The sequence below is a fragment of the Meriones unguiculatus genome, chromosome 20 (genome assembly GCF_030254825.1).
Source record: "Meriones unguiculatus strain TT.TT164.6M chromosome 20, Bangor_MerUng_6.1, whole genome shotgun sequence".
Lineage (NCBI taxonomy): Eukaryota > Metazoa > Chordata > Mammalia > Rodentia > Muridae > Meriones > Meriones unguiculatus.
The window spans coordinates 45,330,572-45,347,960 of NC_083367.1; positions in this window are offsets into that span (position 1 = coordinate 45,330,572).

Consider the following 17,389-nt stretch of genomic DNA (forward strand, 5'->3'; position numbering starts at 1 on the left):
CCAGGAAAAGCACCCCCTGATTCTCCAGACACAGCTCAGGAAAGCAGCCTCCTGCGTGTCGGTGCCGGACTCCAGACGGCGATCCCTGGTGACAGTCCAGAGACTTGAACAATCTTCCACACAAAGTGCTCAGGACGTGATAGATAACCAGGATCTTTCTTAATTTTGTCTCTCCTTCTCACTTGGGATCAACCAGAGAGTCAGAATACGCGCCCTGTCCAGTGACAGTACATAGCTTGCCTTTGCCAACCTGCTCATTGTTGTTTCCACTCGGCACCTCCAAAGCTTTCTTATTCCTCTGCTGCCTTTGTGTACCTGCCATGGCAAAGGACTCAGGCTGACTCCCACACAGCAGTAAAGCACTAACCACCACTTTTCTTTTGGTTGGTAATATTGGTAGTATATATTGGTATACTGGTCAGCATTCTTCCGAGGCATAAAGCCAACACACAGCTATGTAGAGATTTATCATAAGGGGTCAGGTCAGATCCCATGATTATGGAGGCTGAGCTGATGGCTGCAAGCAAGATGGAGGTCCGGGAAAGCTGGCCGTACAGCTCTAGTCCGAGCCTGAAGCCCGAGAACCAGGGCAGGTCCAGGTGGAGTGTGAAGGTCAGGGATGCTGGTGTCTGAGGGCAGAAGATGGACAGCCCAGTTCTGGTAGAGGACTGACTCATCCTTCCTCTTCTTCCATCCATGCAGGCCTACACTGGGTAGCTCATGCCACAGTCATGAGGGCAATGACCTCAATCTTCTGAGTCAGTTCCTCGTCTCTGGCCAGCAGGATGGCTCTGTGGACAAAAAAACCACTTACTTGCCATGCAAACCTGAGTTCAAGTCCCAGAACCCACAGTAGAAGGAGGGAACCGGTTTCTGATGCTCCTGTCTTTTGGAGACAGTCCCACATCCTCACCCATATCCACGGAAAACGTGTGACCAGTTATTTGGGCACCCTTAACTCAGGATTGCCAGAGCTACCTAGTGAGGCCTTGTCTCAAAACAAAACAAACGAAGAAGAAGAAGAAGAAGAAGAAGAAGAAGAAGAAGAAGAAGAAGAAGAAGAAGAAGAAGAAACAAAAACAAAAAAGAAACAGAAGAAGGGAAGGAGGGAGGAGGAAGTGAGACTTAACTCAGGCAAGCTAGCACATGAGGGAAACCAAATGGTCTTTATTTCCATGAAGATTTCACATTTATGTAAGGAGAGTTTTTACTGGGGATAGCGTCTGTCTGAGAATGGACAGACTGTTTTATTTCCTTGTTTCCAATTTCAGAACACCGCTTATGACTTTTGGTGCTTTGTAGACACAGGGGACAACAGAATTCTCTCTTAAATCCTCCCTTTCGAGTGTGGAGCCATTGTGGCTGAGCGTGTCCCTGCTGCGCTGTGACCCAGGGGAATGAGGCTACTTTGAGACACTCATTGTCAGCATGGCGCTTCTACGGACAAAGGTTATGTTCAGAGTTTAGGATTTTATTCACTTGGAAAGAAAAGATGTTGGACAGAAAGGCCATAGCCCAGCTGGGTGTAATGTATAGAAGGTTAGCTATTTTTAAAATGACACGTATTCCTATTACAGAACAGACACATTCAAATGGGCCCCCTCTCTCTTTTTCTCTCTCTCTTTCACCTTCCTCTTCCCCCTTTCTCTTTGCTTCTTTCCCTTTTTCTCTCCTTCTTCCTCTTCCTCCTTCTCTCCCTTCTTTCTCCCTCTTTTCTCTCTTCTTTTTTTCTGCCTTTGTCCTCAACATCTCCTTTCCTCTCTCACTTCCTCCTCCCTCCTTCCCTTCTTCTGTTTCTTTTTTGTTTTTGTTTCTTCTTCTTCTTTTTCTTCTTCTTCTTCTTCTTCTTCTTCTTCTTCTTCTTCTTCTTCTTCTTCTTCTTCTTCTTTTGTTTGTTTTGTTTTGAGACAAGGCCTCACTAGGTAGCTCTGGCAATCCTGGAAGTCAACAAGTAGACCAGGCTGGCCTTGAACACACAGAGATCCACCAATGGCCTCTGTCTCCCAAGTGCAGGGATTAAAGGCATGTACTGTCACGCACAGCCTTTCCTTTTCTCTTTTGAAACAGGATCTGCTACACAGCCCAGGCTGGCCTGAAACACCAGTTGATATTTAAGCCAAGATTTCTAAGTCAATTAAGAGCTTTTAGAAATAAGTAAGAGGCGAATGGTGGACCCCTGCCTGCTGAGGTCTCACAAAGCCTCGACAGGACTCCTAATGTCAGATATTTGAAATGAATGCAGCCCTTCAAGTAGTTTCTCCCCTCAATTTCTCTCATCTTTCTTCTTGAATGTGTGAAGGATGGAAACACGTTTGAAGCCTGTTTCCTCAGGATATCACTCACTGGAGAAAAGCTGATTGAGATGTTTAAATGGTGTCTTTCTTCTTGAAAAATCTCAGCAGTTTGCCACCAGGCCTGGGGGTTTTATTATCCTAAGTGACTTCGCTGTCTATAAATCACAGCCCTAAGTAGCCAAAGGGAATGCATTAACCAGATTCCTTAAAAAAGATAACCAAGGCCTCCTCAATTGTTGGCAGAACAATTGACTGCCGTCGGCTCGGGGCACCGACTTCCTGGCCTGTAGCCCTGTTGCTCGGAGTCCCCTCTCTCATAGGCCTTGCCCTTGAATTAAACTTACCTCGCCATATGTGGTACGGTATCTACCTGCTCCCAGTCTTCAGGGCCTTAGTTTTTCCCTTCATTCAGACCCAGCTCACCTAGCCATCATGTGAGTTCTCTGGGTGTTCCGCTGGCTCTTCCCAGGCTCCCTTCTGGACACCTGCAGGGACTCATCTCAGTGGTCTCACCCGCATCCTGGGCCCTTAGTGAGAACAAGAACATCAGGTATAGGCCCAGTTGCAGGGAAGAGAAAGCCTCCAAGGATTTGCAGAAATAAGCATAAAAGAAGCCAGGATGCAGGCAGCTTAGGGCTGGCGGGGGGGGGGGGGGGGGCTCTGTGGTCTTCAGTGATCCAAGCTCCTTGGATAAGGCCCTGTGCTCATTCTGGGAGAAACTCCATCTATCCCATCATTACCTCTTCCCTCATGGAACTGTCCCAGGAGACTCACAGAATGCTTTGCCTGAGGGTTTAGCCCCAGGGTTCCTCTGAGAGTCAAGGCAAGATGGTAGTCTTTCAACTTGGTGGCAAAGTGCAGGCCAAACTCTCAGCTCTGCTTTAAGGATCAAACCGCACATAGAGTCTCACCAGCTCGATTAGGAATTTGTCCTAACTAAGGGGGTTGGAGAGATGGCTCGTGGATCATTGGCTGCTCTTCCAGAGGACCAAGGGTGGATTCCCAGCTTCTGCATGGTGCTCGCTATGGTCTGCACCTCCAGTGGCAGGGACCTAACATCCTTTTCTGGCCTGCATGGACATCAGGCACACACATGGAACACAGACACATACATGGAGCAAAACATCCATACACATATGATGATGATGATGATGGTGATGACAATGATGGCGACAACAACAATAATTATTAATAATGATAATTTGTCCTCAGGGAATCTGTAATGATTTCCTGGTGACTGCATATTCTAGCAATATGTGGACAACATATGGCAGCCAGATCATTCAGATTTATGCAGAGGAAAACAGGCAAGAGAAGAAACCAAGATGAACAAAGATGGAAGCTTGACAAGGGGCCACGTATGTCTGAGGAGGCATCAAGAATGGCTTCAGATCCCGAATGGATACAGTCAACTCTCCAGTCCTCAGAAAAGGAGGAGGGATGGAGGGAGCGGGGAGAGAAGAGAGGGTGTGGAGGAAGAAAGGACGCAGAGAGAGAGAGAGAGAGACACACAGAGAGAGAGAGAGAGAGAGAGAGAGAGAGAAAGAGAGACAGAGACAGAGACAGAGACAGAGAGAGACAGAGAGAGAATATTTTAGAATCTCTGGGCTGGAGAGTGATAGCTCAGTGGTTAATAACATGTACTGCTCTTATAGAGGACCAGAGTTTGGTTCCCAACACCCATGTCAGATGGCTCACAACTTCCTGTAACTCCAGCTTGAGGATCTGACACTCAGTTCCATGCAAATGTGAGTGTGCATGCGAGCGTGCGCACACACACACACACACAAATTAAGAAATAAAATAGATATTTTAAAAAAGAAGTTAACTAGGTGGTGGTGATTCGTGCCTTTAATCTCAGCACTTGGGAGGCAGAGACAGGTGGATCTCTGTGAGTTTGAGGCCAGCCTGGTCTACAGAGCAAGTTCTGGGACAGCCAGGGTTACATAGAGAGACACAGGCAGAGCCCAGGCATCCTTGGGTCAAGCTGGCTGGCTACACTAGCCAGAATTGATAAGCTCCAAGTTCAGCATGGGACCTTGCCTTAAAATATGATGTTAACAACTAACTAGGAAGCCAGGTGAGGTGGTGCACGCCTGTAGTCCCAGCACGTGGGGAGGCAGAAGCAGGCGGATCTCTGAAAGTTCAACCCCAGCCTGGTCTACAGAGTGAGTCCAGGACAGCCCAGGCTACACAGAGAAACCCTATTTCAAAAAACAAAACAAAACAAAAAAAGGAACCATCTAGTAAGACATTCAATGCTACAAGTTATGAGCACATGTACCTGCCCACACATGTGTGAACACACATGCACTCAACACACACACACACACACACACACACACACACACACACTTTTTTTTTTTCTTCAGTAACTTCAGTAAAATGGATGCTTTTTATGGCGGTAAGTAAAAAAAAATGACAGGAGGCCATTGTTTCTGTCTAAGCTCCTGTTCATCCCTATGGACAAGATTAAAATAAAAATGAAATCGCTCACAGTAAAGATGAAACTAAGCTGTTTATTTGACCCTCTAAGAAATTAGGGTCACAGAAGCAAAGGCCAAATTTTCCAGACAAGTCTGTGTCAATTGATGTGATAATGAAATTCCCTCAGCTGCAGCAAAGAAACAGGTAATGGGAAGTAAGCTCATGTTGACCAATCAATTATTTTTCTGTTCTTGTACTGAATGACCAATAAGTCCTTTTGTTTCTGATGTATTTTTCAGTCAGTAAAATCAACATCTTCTACTCAGCCCATCCAAACTCTTAGTATGGTTAATGGAATGAAGTTCTGCCTGAAATCTAGAAAGGAAAATAAAGTCAATTGTGTTGGTTTTAACAAAAATGGTTCCTATAGGTGTATTCAAATGCTTAGTCACCAGGGAGTGAAACTCTTTGAAAGGATTGGAAGGATGAAGGGGTGTGGCTTTGTTGGAGGAGGTGTGTCACTGGGGGGTGGGCCTTGAAGTTTCAAAAGCTCATGCCAGGCTTAGTCTGTCTGTCTGTCTCTGCCTGCTTATCAGGATGCAGCTCTCAGCTACTGTTCCAATGCCACGTGTATTACCGTGCTCCCTGCCATGATGATCATGGACTAAGTCTCTGAAACCACAATCCAGCCCCCAATTAAATGCTTTCCTTTGTGAGCGTTGCCATGGTCGTGGTGTCTCTTCACCATGAATACTGACTAAGACACCCACGAAAACTGTTTAACCAAGCTGCTGTAAGCTTGTCTTTTAGCACTGGCTACCCCAAGAGCAAAACCTACGCACTGCAGTGCAAACTCAACATTTGGAGGCTTAGTGCTAAAGATCTTTAGAGAATCATTTCCTATGACCAGGAAGGGCTCATTGATACACTCACGCCTTGTCTGTATTTACCATCACTCATTGATAGATGAAACCAAGGCACAGCTACCCAAATAAAGCTTTTAGGACAGTCGGGCAACACTGTTCACTTCCGTGGCACTAGCCCTGAGTGTATCATTTACTTCCTGGTCAGGATCTTCTGACCAAAGGTAACGTTTAGCAGTGTTGATCTTGTTTGGGCAGGGCATGCAGTTCAGCAGTAGAGGGCTTGCTTTGCTCCTGCAGATGACGTGCATCAAAGAAACTTGTCAGGCGGTGTAGGGCAGGAACCTGAGAAATGAGCAGATCTGCATTTGTCCTTGGCCCTAGCTCTGTCTTGTCCAGAAGCTGGAAATGTTTTTGGTGTTATGACATTTAAATTCCAGAAATGTTTAGCAGACCTGGTTTGTGTTCTGGCCTCTTGTTCTTTTTCTTCTCCTTTTACATAGCAACTCAACGATTACAGTTTATTAAAAATGAGTGGATGGGAGGCCTGCCCCCTTGCACACAGTGTGGGTCTGCAGAAGACACCCAGACGTCTGCCTGCTTCGTGGCCTGCACACGGAAGGAGCTGCTACGATGTGCAAGTATGTGATGGGAGAGAAAGAGAAGCAGAACAGTTTGAGCCCTATGAGGAGAGGTGAAAGTGGAGGCTCAAGGGTGGCGAGGAACAGCCTGATGTGAATAGCCTGCCTGGCTGCCTGAGGCCATGGTGAAGTCCTGGTCCATGCTTCCACTGAGGGCCATTGTATGGGTCCATGGCCACGAAGCAGTAGTGTCCAAGCCCATGGCCCATGTTACCACCAAAGGCCATATGGATATTCCTGTCTGGGTGGCTGCCTGGGACTATGCTGATGTGCAAAGCAGGCCCCCCGCCCCTCACCCACTGCAGTGCTTGCTCTGCACCTGGGCAGCAGACTAGAGCTGGACCTGGTGGGGAGGGGGCTCGAGTGGGTTGTCCCTGTCCCCTGTCTGCCTGGAGGGGCCTGGGCACCGGTGAGCTGCCCTCCCCTCCCCCCTTGAGGGCATGAGAGTGGGAGAGCTGGCTCTGCCCCATGCCGGCTGCAGCCCTGGGTGAGCTAGCTCAGGCAGCTCTGGAGAGCTCACTCGAGCTGGTGGGCCTGACCAACTCGGCTGCCACCCAGACCCAGACCCAAAGCCTTGACTTAGCGTACCCCATCATCCACTCCATCTGTGAACCGTTAGGGCATGTGAAATGGCTGGTCTCACGGATTCAAAGCCGGAGAATCTCCATGGCCTAGGGCAACAGCAGGATATCTGAGAAGATTCCCAGTGTTGATCCAGTAGTAGAAGCCAGAAGCCTTGAGGCAGACCAACAGCTCGTTGCAATGACCGTTTGTAAGCAAAGATGTGGGGGGGACAGGGCGTACTGTGGGACACCCTGTGACACCCTGCAGCTTCCATGGCAAGATTTCTTTTCTTTTCTACTTTTTGAAGGAAGGTTCCAAGGGCAGAGGGCAGATATGAAGGGATGAGGAGATGAGTGGGATTGAGGTGCATGATGGGGATCGGAATTGGGAATCACAAAAATTCAATAAAAAGCTTAAAAAAGAGTGATGCAGAAACAGTTCAGTTACCCACTAGGACTGTGGTTGACAAACTGCTTTCATAAAGACCCTGATGGCCAACAATCAAGGCCATGTAGGCTACGGAGGCTCTGTTGTAACTACGTGATACCTCAAAACTGCCATTGCAGCCTGAGAGCGGACTTAAATAATGTTGTGTTTTGATAAGCTTTATTCACAAAACAGGCAGAAGGCTCTTGAAGGATATTGTTTTGTTGCTTTAGTCTTTAAGTTCCGTATGTGCAGGGACGCGTCTGATTTGTTTAATACTTTTACACCTAACTGTAGATGCCAGGCTTGGTCTATGACATTTGTTGAATGGCTGGTTGATCAAATTACCAATGGACAGGTTACCCAACTTAAACGAAAAGAAGTAGTAAGACCCATTCATCAAGATTTCTTGTTGGTAATCTACCTATTACTAAAGACTAGAAAGAGTACTACCATCACAGTTAGAATCTTTGGGTAGCTGAGCTATCCAAGAGGTAGTAGCTTAGAGGGCTAGGCCAGTGAAGAGATTGGGAAGAGAGCCACCATCTCTGTGCTTTGCCCAGCTCTACGTGCATCCCTGGTTTGAGTCTCCGAAGCTGAGGTGCATTCTGGCATAAAGGTGGCACAAAGCTGTGTCTTTTCCTTGTGTCTGTGCTCTTGGTGGCCTTCAGGCCCATTATACCTGGGATCCAGCTCCTACCACAAGATGAACAAAATGGAAACATCACACCTGTGTCAGGAAGTGTTTTTGACCAGAGGCCTCCTGGTAAGGCTGCTGTTGTGCTTAAGCTCTGACCCCTGAGTCCTGATGCCCTCCTGCTTCCCATGCATTGAGTGTGTGTATCACATAGCTTGCTACAACAAAAACAAACAAAAGATTTATACCTTGGCCCACCTGAACCAACAAGACTAGAACTTCTCGGTTTTCAATGGCGTCAACATTTTTTACCTCCGCTAGATGATCTGTGTGTACGTCTAGGTTGGAGAGCCCTCGATCTAGATTTCTAGTCCTGCTTAGAACCACTGATTTGCTTGTTTTAATAGATGCATGCGTGCTTGAGCTCTACTCCAGCCCTGAACATCAGAGGCTCACAAGTGTGGGAACTGGGATGCATCTTTCTGAAAGCTCAAGGACTTTTTGGATGAGCCACCAGGGCTGAAAACAGGGCTAGGTCAGGAGAAGCACATGCTGAGGCAGCAGTCCTGATCTCAGTCCTGATGACAGGTTAGTTCTATAGGGAATTATAGGTCTGCGGTTCTTTTCCTCAACACTTTGAAAATACTATTCCACTATCTTCTGATTTCCATTGTTGCCATAGAGAAGTGTGAGATGTCTAATTGTTGACTTTTTTTTTTTTTTTTTTTTTTTTTAGGCAACTGGCTTTTCTGCTTTTTCTGATGCTGCAGTTTGTTTTTGAATGATATGCTAGCTACATCTAGCTTCATCTTTTCTTTCTCCTCCTCTAATCTGAGGTTTTTATGTCTCTATTAATCTAGAAATTTTTCAGAAATTTCTTTTCCAATTCTATTTTCTCCCTGGAGAGATATTCACAAAATGTTAGCTTTAATTGCTTAGGGGAGAATTGTGGGTCATTTTTATTTTTTACTCTAGATAAATCTACAACAATTATATTTTGCTTTGTAAAGGTATGTTAACTAGATATCTCTCAAAAATGATAATATGGAAAAAGAACAGTTCCAGGTGTCTAGGGGGATTATGGAGGACGTTACAAAGAGCAGTCTTAGGAGGGATCAGATGAACAACACATCAGGCAGAGGACTGAGGTGTGAGTGTGTTGTAAGGAAATGGACCCAGCAGGTGTCCATTTAAACTTGTCTGTTAGTTTCTATAGGATGAAAGAGACAGAACATTTAGGATGAGAGAGATCAGATGCTGGAGGAAATAGTCCTTAGAGAGGGGAATGAAAAGCATAGCCCTGGTGTTGACTTGTGCACACACCACCCGTGTAAACTTTCTGGCACAATGAAGTTACTCTAAAGAGGACTTGTGGCCTTCCTTGAGACTGTCAGACCGTTAGCACTTGTCCCCAGGAAGCTGGAATTTCCCCTAGGACTCTAATGCTGAGCAAAGGAAAAGTCTGAAGCCTGGTACTAGCCAGAGGAGGACCTTGTCTACCAGGGAGAGTTTTCACAAAGTTGTGACAGTGTGTAAACCACCTTGCAGAGAGACAGGAGCCAAATGAGGCTGGGCAGGAGCACATCTTGACCAGGGCCTTGTGGTTCTCCGTTCTTCTTGCCCTCTATTTAAACCTAAACCTCGTACCAGGACCATGAAGGTGAGTCATCACAGGGCCTCTTTGTTCTTCTTCGCAATGCAGCCGCATTGAATAACTGTTCCCTTTCTGTGTTTGACTATCACTTGTCTGTTCAGTTGGTCATTAGGGCTGGGGCTCAGGTTCTGATTCTAAAAACTCTGGTAAAACTGAGAAGAGGGCGGGAGGGAACGGTAGAGATAAATATTCCACTGAGACAGCCAGCAAATGGAAGTGGCTGTGGGTACGTCTGCAGGTGTGGATAATAGCCTGCTGGAGTTGCCTCCTGATGTCCTTGACTGCTCCCTGTTCAGTGGGAAACAAAACCTTTGGCTATTAATGAGTGAGAAATAATAGCATCACTAAGGAGAGACCTCTGTGAGCTCTGTCCCAGTTTGTTTCTGGTGCTGTGAAAAAAAAAAAAAAAAAAAAAAAAAAGGCTGAGAAGTGCAATCCAGAGGAGGAAGGTTTATTAGCTCAGAGTTCAGCTGTGGGGAAATCACAGTGGCAGCAGCTTGAAGCAGCTGCTTATGTTCCACTCACAGAAGGAAGAGAGTGATGATTGGCCGTGTGTCCGTGCTCAGCTCTTTTCACTCTTCAGTAGTTAACACCGCCTCCTTAGGGGATGGCTCTGCCCACAACAGACCAGTCTTCTCACCTCAACCAAAGCAACCAAGAGAATCAATCCCCACAGATATGCCCACAGGACAACCTCATCCAGACAACTGTGGAGACTCTCATCCCCGGCGACTCCAGAACGTGTCAGCTTGACAAGACTAACCACAAACTCTAACTGTGGACACCTGATACCGCTCACTAAGCGATGCCTGGAGGTTAATGATGCTAAAGTCAGTGCCTTCGCTCTGTAAATTAACTTATCAACAAGGCATATCTATTAAATTCTAACAGTGTACTAAGTTAAGTTCTCACACAGGGGAGTGCTGAACAAGGGCTGTCTGCACAGAGCGTAAATACAGTTGGAGGATATACAGCGAATAGCTACGCACTCTAACTTATATAGCATGTACTGTTGAAGAAGAGCAAACTCTCTTTTAAGTGGGGGATTCACTAGCTTGTGCTATTATAGCATTTTGATTAGGTTTTGCCCTTGAACGATGCTTGAATGGAGAGAGGGAGCAATGATCCACGTGAAGAACCAATGAAGGACATTTCAGGCAGAGAGGAACACACGTGCAAAGGCACCTAGAGAGAGTGGAGTGTGCTTGGTCCACACCGGTAGCAGCAAGGAGGCCAGTGTGGTAAGGGGAGAGGAGAGGAGTGAGCCAGGATCCGGATCTGCAGTCCTGTGTCTGCTTCCCCCTCAGGGTGCCCAGGCTCTTGTGCACTGAGCTGGGCTGGAGGGAGCGGAAGCTTAGCCAGGTGACTGCAGGGAAGGAGCTTGGTCAGCAGTTGAGTGTGGGGAAGACAGACTTCTCAAAGACAGCTCCAGTGAGCCAGCTCATTTAATGGGGGGGGGGGGAGAGTAAAAGCTATTTAACCCTTTGGGGAGTGGGTAGAGGCTTTCAGGGGTGTGAGCGTACATCACTGGCCTGGGCCAGAGTGCTGGGAGTGCCTCATTTGCAGGAAGAGGAATTCCAGGTGCTCGCTGGACATGACCTTATAAGGAGAGAGGAGGTTTAACCCGGCTGCCTGGCTGTGTGACCACCTCAAGGGTGTGCAGAGGTCGGGGATTGGGGGAGGAATAAGTTTATGTGTGCTAGGACATGCACAGGGCAGGGAGAAAACAGTCCTATTCCTGCCAGGCTCAAGACAAGATTTTTGGGGTTTGGACCTCACTCTTGCTCCAGGCCCTCTCCTCTCACCCTAGGCTGCAGGCTTCTCAGGGCCACATAGATCCAGTTTAGATCATGTGAGATTGAAGCCTTGTATGTGAAGTGTAATGAAAGCTAAAGACTGTGATGACATGACTTGGCATTAATCTGGCTAATATCTGGAGAGTCAACTGAAGAAGGGCAAAAAAGAAGAAGAAAAAGACAGGGCAAGGAAATGGTTGCAATGGTGCGGTGGAAAGGGTGGCAGGGAGGTAAGGAGTGGCGATATTCTGCACCCGTTTGGAAGGTAGAATAGGATTTGCTATGGATTGGATGTAGCGTGTGAGGTTTGAAAAAGAGGGGATGCTGACACCGAGGAGTTTGGTCTGAGAGGCTGCATGGTGAAATTTCTGTGTTCCGAGGTAGAGAGGAGAGTGTTTAGTAGTTGCAAGTCAGGGACAATGGTGAATCAGAAGTTTGGGGCGTGTTAGGTTTGAGAACCATGAGGATGTGTGGACCATGCAGGCAAACAGATGGTTCTGAGCTCAGGGCCGGCGTGGAGGTATAAATTTTGGAGCTGCCAGAATATCTGAAGTTATGAGATTTCATTGCACCTGGGAAGTGCAATGAAAAGAGGAGAAAAGATGCCTGAGAAGGCAGCTGGGGCCAGCCAGTACTTGGATGGTGGGAGGATGATGAGGCAGCCAGGTTAAACCTCCTCTCTCCTTATAAGGTCATATCCAGCAAACACCTGGAATTCCTCTTCCTGCAAATAAGGCACTCCCAGCACTCTGGCCCTGGCCAACGCTGTACGCTCACCCCCAAAGCCCCTACCCACTCCCCAAAGGTTTAAATAGCCTTTACTCTCCCTCCCCTCAATTAAATGAGCTGCCTCACTGAAGCTGTCTCCCCAATACTCACTGCAAACGGAGATCCGCACCGGTGCCCAGCTAAGCTTGGTCCAGTCCAGCTTGGTCCACTATGAAGCAAACACAGGGCAGCAGGAGCTGAGTGAAGCAGGAGGATGTGGTCACCTGTGTGGATGATTGGAAAGTGAGGGTTCTGGGTTTGGCAGGAGAACTCTTTCTCTTACGTGCAGGGGGGAAGAGTCTGATGGGAGTGGGTGTAAGAGACAGTGAGGAGAGAGGAAGTGGACATAGCAAGTGGGAGACAACTCCAAAAGGGGTTTTGCAATGATCAGAGAAGGGTGGGGTTGGGTGGGGAGCAACAGCCTGAAGAGGAGTCTTAGAGAGTCACACTGAGCTGTTTTCCCACATGAAAGAGGTGGAAGGTGGCACTAGGTCGGTTCATGGTTGACTGACTGTAGGGTGGGAGCAGTAGGAGGCTGTGTATGTGGAGGCAAAACTATCTGGTGTACTGCTCAGGAAAGCTAAATTGGGGCCCCAGGGAGTGGGCTAGATGGCCAAGGGGGGGAGGTTGTGGCCCTTGGGAGGAGAGAAACAATGGAAAACAAAGGACACCGTTTTTTGTAGAACACAGTCTACTTCAGGTTTCTTGTTGTTTCTTGAAGTGTGAGGGCCCTGGAGTTTGGAGTGACAGCCTGGCGGCTTAGTGAATCACGTCCTGATGGCCTGTGCCAGATTCTGCCCAGTGGAGCTGTTAGATATTGCAGGTTTGGGCAGCTTGGGGCTCATCCATTTATCTTCATTCCCCCGCAGCTGAGTACCAAGGCAAATATCTTGGGAGGAAGACTGTGCTTGAGGAGCTACTGTTTAGCTCTAGGCCTTTCCTTCTAGGGACCAACCTTAGAGGAGAGTTCTCACTGCCTTGTAGCTCTGTGCTCAGCCTCTGGGGGCACAACTCCAGCACACAGCAAATAACTCGTAGGGGGAGTCGGTGACCACTGTTTCCATTGTCTCAGAGGATTGCTAGAAATGTCACTTAACCCCCTCCTGTCTTAGCCCGCACATCAAACTGACAAATGTTCCTAGGGTAAGAAAATCTCTCTTTTTCTGGGAATTCAGTTTTTCCATTCTTCAGTCTTCACAGCTCCTATATCTGATGTGTTTTAGGAAACTTTTGGTTACTATAACTACTGTGGTCCATGCACAGGGAATTGATAAGATAGAAGGACAAGACTAAAATATGCCTGAGCAGAAAAGAGGGTGGAGGGGAGTGAGAGATAATGAATGCAGGAAAAGCACAACTCTTTTCTTCTTCTCCTCCACCTCCTCCTTTTCCTTCTTTTTTTCTTCTCCCTCCTTCCTTCTATTCTTCCTCCTTCTCCTCTTCCTTCTTCCTTTTTCTTTTTCATGCCTATGCTGGAATTTGAACTCAGGAACTCACACATTTTGAGTAAGAGTTCTACATATGACTGAGCTCTATCCGCAGCCTGCTTTTTTTTTTTTTAATCTAGGTCTAAGCGTGGCCAGGCTGACCTTGAACTCATAAGTGTTCTGCCTCGGTTTCCTGAAGAGTTAAAGCTGTAAGCTTTAAGTCTTACCAAGTGTGAGACAGGAACCACTTCATTCACACCTTTCACAGGTGGGTATTTTTGACACCACTTCCTGTTGTGTGGGAAGAGGGCACTCACAGGAGCTAGCCATGCTGTATGTTATACCTTATGTGGCTCCAGGTCTCTGAGCCAGGAAGGCTGGCCTATAACTCAAGCTCTTGCCACTGATCTTCTGGTACGCAACACAAAACACAAACGGGGTCTCTGTGTTAGAGTTTGGAATGAGAAGACTACTTGGTATTTTATGAAGAAAAGTCTTCTGTATTTTCTAAGAGATCTGGTGCCAGTATCTGGCAGGCGACATGTCACACACGCTCTAATGGCCAAGGAGAAAGTAGTCAGCTGTGAGAGAAGAAGGGAAATGGGGGCAGACTGTGATGTTTATCCTTTGAGACCAGACCATGAATTTTTCTAGATAAAGAAAATTTGAAACTTACAAGATGGCTTGTGATGTCTATTCTTGGTTGTCACCTTGGCTATATCTGAAACTAATTAAAAATGTAAGCAGCTGGGCACACCTGAGAAGGATTTTTAGTTAATTGGGTCATTTGAGTTTGGAAGACACCCTAAATCTGGGTTATACCATCTAAGGGCAGTTTCCATAAAAGAGGGGGAAGAAAGGAGCTTTTGCCTTTTGCCTGCTTGTCTCCATTCTCATTGGCAAGTTCATCTACCCTGCTGCTGAGACATTCCTTCACTGGCATTAGAGCCTGCTTCTTTGGGATCCCTACATATACTGAAACCACCTGAGACACCCAGCCTCATGGGTTGGACGACTATTGGATTCTTGGACTTTCTGTTTGTAAGACAGCTATTGTTGGACTAGCGGGACCACACACAGCCTGTAAGCCACTCTAATAAGTCTCTCTCTCTCTCTCTCTCTCTCTCTCACACACACACACACACACACACACACACATCCTATCAATTTTGTTTCTTTAGAGCAGTGCTTCTCAACCTGTGGGTCATGATCCCTTTGGGGGCCAAACATCAGATGTCCTGCATATCAGGTATTTACATTATGATTCATAACAGTAGCAAACTTACACGTATGAAGTAGCAATGAAATAATGTTATGGTTGAGGATACACAATATGAGGAACTGTATTAAACGGTCACAGCATTAGGAAGGTTGGAACCGCTGCTCTAGAGAACCCTGGCTAAAACATTACCTTTACTGAGTTTTAAAATTAGACTCCTATAATTTGGAAACTGGAGCACCTTTGTGCTATGTCTTCTTTTTAATCTACCTTAGTTTTCTGTTAGTGATACTAAAAACAACAAGTTATTTAAGAAAACCCAGAGTGAGAGAGATCTGAGTTGCTTTGCACTCAGAAATAAATAGAAGAAACATTGGAGGGTCAGGAGAGGTAGGAAGACAAGAAAAGGAGAAAAGGTAGAGAGGGAGAGAAGAGAGAGGAGGTGGGGCAGAGAAAGAGAGAGAGAGAACCAATTACGACAGAACTACATTCCCAGCCAATTTCGTTTCCTTTTTAATGAGGAAAGTTTAACAGACAACCGACCTTCAGAGAAATACCAGGTAGCTAACAAACAGGGAGGAAAGAGAGAGAAAACTAATAGAACGTTCGCAGAGGAGTTAGGTTGAGGGGACTGTATCCCTCCATAGCTCAATAGTAATCAAGAGGATGGCTATTTTGTAGCACAGGGAAATAACTGATGTTCATGGCTATGATTTGAGGTTATCAAGGGAAAATAAATTATACTGTCTTTGAGCTCTTAAATGAATCTGGAAGAAGTAAAGGAACTTGAAATAGTTCACAGTTAAAGCACTTAATATTTTAATTGGTCTTCAGTTTCACTGCAACTTCACTAATTAGAAATACTGTTTAGGAGACTCTGTGAACTGCACAAAACCCTTATTTCAAACTCCATATTATGGCTGTTTTCTGGAGAGCCTTGAAAACGAAAACATTTCCCAAGCTTTCTATGGCTAGGATTCCATTTATCACTTAGGTTCCTTTGGGCTGATGCCTTAGCCTGAAGCTGGTGTTTGTAACAGAGTCAAGTGTGGAGAGAGGCAGAGCTAGAAACGTCGGCCCCGGCAATGCAGAAGGGAGCAAGGGGCCACTGTCCACCCTCAGCCACTTCCTGGTTCTGTTGCATCCTTAAGGCCAGGGAGGGAGAGGGGGGCTTTCCCAGCAGGGCCAGAGGCACCGAGGAATTGGCCCTTACCACTCACCTCTCCATGATTTGGTAAGCCACAGACTTTAACAACCACTGTCCTTGGACTGAATGAAATCTAGCACACCTTCTGTTTCCTGCAGTGGGTGCCACCATCCTCAGGTATCTGAGAAGGTATCAACTGCATCTCCATACTTGGCTCTCACACCAGGCTGCTGGACTAGCTTGTTTGGAGACCAGGCAGCACCCAAGTCCAGCAACTTCTGAGCTTGGAATGCTCACTCTTAGTGACTTTACTGTCCTCGAGCTTTGCCTGAAGTGCCACTCTTCCAGTTGGCTTAGCTGAAGGGCAAACACCCCGGTGCACTGACCTCTTAACCTATTTTGGGAGGTATAGCTTCCGAAAGTGGCACTGGTTACTTACAACTTCCCGTGAAAGTGCTGCAGGTTTCTGATGGTGGGAAGGGCTGCAGGGTAAAAGGCGCAAAAGCCTGGGAAACCCCTGCGTACAGGGTACCTGCTGGAGCTAGACGCGAGTGTTGCCAGGGGTGATGGTGATCGGGATAAGGAGGTATATGAAGACGGGTTTAGCTGACGGTGGGCCACACGATTGCTGGCTAAGGCTTAAGTGACGGAGTAGAGAGTACCAGTGCATACGGATGTGAAGAGGAGGTATGGATGGTAAGCAAGGCATTTGCTGGTTCTTGCATTTGGAGGAGACAAAGGGGCGTGTATTTTAAGAGTAGGAATGAAGGGGTGGCAGGGGGTGAGTTCCCCCCAGTCAAGGCAAGGCCGCGGGAGCTGCTGTTCTGACCAGTCCAGAGAGGGTTTGGAGAGATGGGGTGATCCCCCTCTGCCCTGTCAGTCACGTAGTTAATTCTTTTGGGTTGTGGGATGATTTTAAAGAATAAGTCAGAGACCGGGGAAATAGCTGCTTGGTCAGTTGAATCGAGAACTATTAATGGCCGAGATGGGATCGTTAGAACTATTTTAAGGTTACATTGACACGTCTCTCCACAAAGCTTTTCCTCAGTCCTTCCTAGGAGATTTAGGAGCAGTTTCACAACAATCTAATTTTAATTTTCCTGACAGTCCTGTGAGGTAGGTAAGAACCCTACTTACACTTTTTTTTTTTTAACAGTTCATAAAATTCCATAACAAGTATTTTCTAAAGAAAGCGCACGGGGCCAGAGTGTGAGGCCGGCTGGAGGAGTCTGACTTGTCAGTGCCAAGCTATGTTTTCTCTTCCATTCTGATCCCTGGGCCACCAATGGCCTTCAGTGTTGTCACACAGGACTTGGCACCGACCAACAGCAGACCCCTAGGAATGCGAATGATGAAGACTTTCCTACGGCACTGGCCTTGGTCTGGGCACAGAGAATGCTTTCTTTAGCTGGGCCTTTAGAGAGGTCTCAGAAAAAAAATTTGAGACATGATGCTATAAACCCTTTGGTGTGGTCTTTGTTGGGTAAGTCGAAAAGGCTTTCTTGGATCCTGAACTGCTCAGGAAG